Consider the following 4,121-nt stretch of genomic DNA (forward strand, 5'->3'; position numbering starts at 1 on the left):
TCTGGTCTAAAAAAAAAATTGGCTTGCTCTACCTGCACTTGAGATTCGATTTTTTAATTGGCAAACATCATGATCTCCTGTGTATACATAGACAGTTAAGTGTGTTATTAAAATGAGATGATGTTTTGCCCTTTACATATGACATGCTGATACAAGCAAACTGGCCACAAAAGACACAACCAGGGCCTTCTGTCAGCAACTTTCCCCACATCTTCTCCCAGCATCTTGATGTACTTTCTAAATTAGACTCCAAGTCCTTTTGGGTCTTGCCTCACTTTTCTTTTTTTTTTCCAGCAGTAGGAGCATTACCATTCTGGGCAAACTAGTTGTTCAGGAAGACACTGGACTCATTTCATGAACTTTTCTTCTTCCTCACGCTTCTAGCATTGATATAAATAAGCACTTATAGAAGGACTCGATTTTTCTTTTTTTCAGTTCAAGGAAAAGTTTCTCTTCTATTGATAAATATCAAGGGGAAAATCCACCTGTACTAACTGAAGTACAATACGTTTTCATCAGAAATCATCTGTGACTGGGCGCGGTGGCTCATGCCTGTAATCCCAGCACTTTGGGAGGCCGAGATGGTTAGATCACCTGAGGTCAGGAGTTTGAGACCAGCCTGGCCAACATGGTGAAACCCCGTCTCTACTGAAAATACAAAAATTATCCTGGCATGGTGGCACGCACCTATAATCCCAGCTACTCAGGATCCTGAGGCAGGAGAACCACTGGAACCCGGGAGGCAGAGTTGCAGTGAGCTGAGATTGTGCCACTGCACTCCGGCCTGAATGACAGAGAGAGACTCAGTCTGGGAAAAAAAAAAAAAAAAAAGAAAAAGAAAAGAAAAAAAAAGAAATCATCTGTATTACAATTGGATTTTCCCTTTTCAACAAGTTTGCCATTTGGCCCCTGTCCCTGTCAGCACATCTGCTTGGTAGATGTTACGCTAACCTGATGTCTCCCTGTAGGATAAGCAGACACAATTTTCCGAAGCTCCTTCTAATGCCAACCTTTTTGCTTTCTGTTAAGTGGTGACAATCTAGGCTTGCATTCTCTGGCTAACATGGTTTGCGGAAGATTAACCCTCAGCTGAACCAAAGGTACCCAGCTTCTCATCCTAGTCTGTCATTTTTACTTCTCCCTAGACAGAAGAGGTGAGACTTCAACTCTCCAGTGAAGACAAATCAGTCGTTTTGAGACTTTCTGAGTCAGTTTAGGATAAATGCATCCCTGGGGCTTACCACAACCACTCTTGCTCGCTGCCAGAGAAAAAAGGGCTCCTACCACCTTAAAATTAGACACTCACACAGGCGCACATTCACAGGCTTGGCTATGTTAGCACTGAATGGCAGTCCAGACATATATGACATTTCCTCACTACGGGTAAGCCTACCTGCCTGCCTGCCTGCCTTCCTTCCTTCCTTCCTTCCTTCCTTCCTTCCTTCCTTCCTTCCTTCCTTCCTTCTTTCCTTTCCTTTCTTCCTCCCTCCCTTCCTTCCTTCCTCCCTTCCTCCCTGCCTTCCTTCCTCCCTCTCTTCCTTCCTCCCTCCCTTCCTCCCTCTCTTCCTTCCTCCATTCTCTTCTTTCTTTCTTTCTTTCTTTCTTTCTTTCTTTCTTTCTTTCTTTCTTTCTTTCTTTCTTTCTTTCTTTCTTTCTTTCTTTCTTTCTTCTTTTTTTGAGATGCAGGCTCACTTTGTCATTCAGGCTCGAGTGCAGTGGTGCAATCTTGGCTCACTGCAACCTCTGCCTCCCAGGTTCAAGCGATTATCCTGCCTTAGCCTCCCAAGTAGCTGAGACTACAGGCATCCACCACCACACCTGGATAATTTTTGTATTTTCAGTAGAGATGGGGTTTCACCACGTTGGCCAGGTTGTTTTCGAACTCCTGACCTCAGGTGATCAGCCTGCCTTGCCCTCCCAAAGTGCTGGGATTACAGGTGTGAGCCACCGTGCCCAGTCAGTTTTTAGTAGTTTTAGTAGAGATGGGGTTTCACCTTCTTGACCAGGCTGGTCTTGAACTCCTGACCTCAGGTGATCCACCTGCCTCAGCCTCCCAAAATGCTGGGAGTCCAGAGAGGTACTTTCTTGCTGACCCAGGAGACCCACCAGAATCTGGTCCTCCCAATGTGATGATCACCAGAATCCCTTATAGGGCTTTTAAAAAAGAGCATTCTGGTTCTAGTGAACATGATGTTCTCTTGTCTCCTTGGCATCAGTGTAAAAACAGTTCTCCCTTCTTCCGCTGGCAACAGGATATTTATTTCTTGGGGAAACTCATTTTGTCTGATTTAGGTGGAGTCGGTACCGATTTCTCTACCACAGGCATGTACACATGGCTCAGGTTTTACCTATCAGAGAGCTATATCCTTCTGCCTACTGACTGGCTGAAAGATGGGCATGTGACCCAAGCTGGACCAATCAGATATCTCTCAGAGACTTCTGCTGAAACTACCAGGAAAAAGATATGCTCAATCTTTGAAGATAATGAGTGTAAAGACAAGGCAATAACGGAGATGCTGGGGACAATGATTTCATCAAGTGGAGAGCCCAGGAATGGAGTCATCTGGGCTCACTGTGATAAGAGAGCAGGAGAGGGAGGGGAGAGACAGAATCCTTAAGGCAGCATTTGATTCCCTGGATTTGATTCCCAGGTCTACACTTTACCCTGAGGCTTCAGTTTTGTGAACTAATAAATCCTCCTTCCTTTTTTTTCTTTTTTTTTCTTTTTTTAGCTTAAGTTAATTTCATTTGAGTTTCTGTCATCTTAGAACAAAACAGTTTGTATTAACACACTATTCTCATGAACACCCTGGTTCACTGGATCAGATATGATGATGTTTAAACGTTAGAATACGTACAATTTAAATGGAGGACTGAGTGTGGTGGCTGACAACTATAATCGCAGCACTTTGAGAGGTGGAGGTGGGCAGATCACTTGAGGCCAGGAGTTCAAGACCAGCTTGGCCAACATGGTGAAACCCCTTCTCTACTAAAATACAAAAAAAATTAGCTGGACATGGTGGAGCACAACTGTAGTCCCAGCTAGTCGGGAGGCTGAGGCAGGAGAATCACTTGAACCCGGGAGGCGGAGGTTGCAGTGAGCTGAGATCGCACCACTGCACTCCAGCCTGGGTGACAGAGCAAGACTCTGTTTCAAAAAAAAAAAAAAAAAGTTAAAAAAATAAACAGAGGGCATTTTAAAATGCTGATTTCTGGGTCTTTCCCAGAAATTCTGATTTGGAAGGATAGAGTCCAGGAATCTTCATTTAGCAAGCACTCCAGGTGATTCTGATGGATAATCACACTTTGAAAATCACAGAATTAGAGCATCCTCCTAGGCCACAACTTCATAATGAAGAAAGGTGGCTAATTGTTGTGTGCCTTCTATGAGCCATACCCCTTGGCTATGTTATCTACTTAACTCATTTAATCCCCAGAACAAGAGGTCCCCAAAAAGAATTAGATATCTCCTTTTAGAGGAGTGAAGCGCCTGCTGCTGAAATTTGGGGGCAAATAACTGGAGTAGGCCTGCTGGGAACAGGACTTGTCAAAAGAACTATGTCTAGAAGGCTATGGTCCAAGGCCATTTTTGCCGGCTATAAGTGGGGTCTCCGGAATTAAAGGGAGAACACGGCTCTTCTTAAAATCAAAGGTGTTTATGCCGTAGATGAAACAGAATTCTATTTGGGCAAGAGATACGCTTATGTATACAAAGCAAAGAACAACACAGTGACTCCTGGCGGCAAACCAAACAAAACCAGAGTAATCTGGGGAAAGGTAACTCAGGCACACGGAAACAGTGGCATGGTACGTGCCAAATTCTGATGCAATCTTCCTCCTAAGGCTATTGGACACAGAATCCGAGTGATGCTGTACCCCCTCAAGGATTTAAACTAATGAAAAGTCAATAAATAAACGTGGATTTGTGCTCTTGTTAGAAAAAAAAAGGTATCTCCCTTTAGATTTGCACAGTGATTTTGGATCAAAGTACAGCAGCAATTCTATTCTTAACGTGGGCAGATGGAGGCAAGAAATGAAAGAAATAAAAGAATCCACCAAGTCTTCATTGATTTTCATTTCCAGATGTTAATAATTCCAAGGGTAAATGTAGCTAGGAGAAC

The 4,121-nt window shown here is 43.7% G+C and overlaps 1 pseudogene; it reads left to right on the forward strand.

Annotated features, from left to right (window-relative positions):
* Positions 1-3,558: 3,558 nt before the first annotated feature.
* Positions 3,559-3,897, forward strand: LOC112424265 (large ribosomal subunit protein eL33 pseudogene; annotated as a pseudogene).
* The last annotated feature ends 224 nt before the right edge of the window (positions 3,898-4,121 follow it).

The sequence above is a fragment of the Macaca nemestrina genome, chromosome 18 (assembly GCF_043159975.1).
Source record: "Macaca nemestrina isolate mMacNem1 chromosome 18, mMacNem.hap1, whole genome shotgun sequence".
Taxonomy (NCBI): domain Eukaryota; kingdom Metazoa; phylum Chordata; class Mammalia; order Primates; family Cercopithecidae; genus Macaca; species Macaca nemestrina.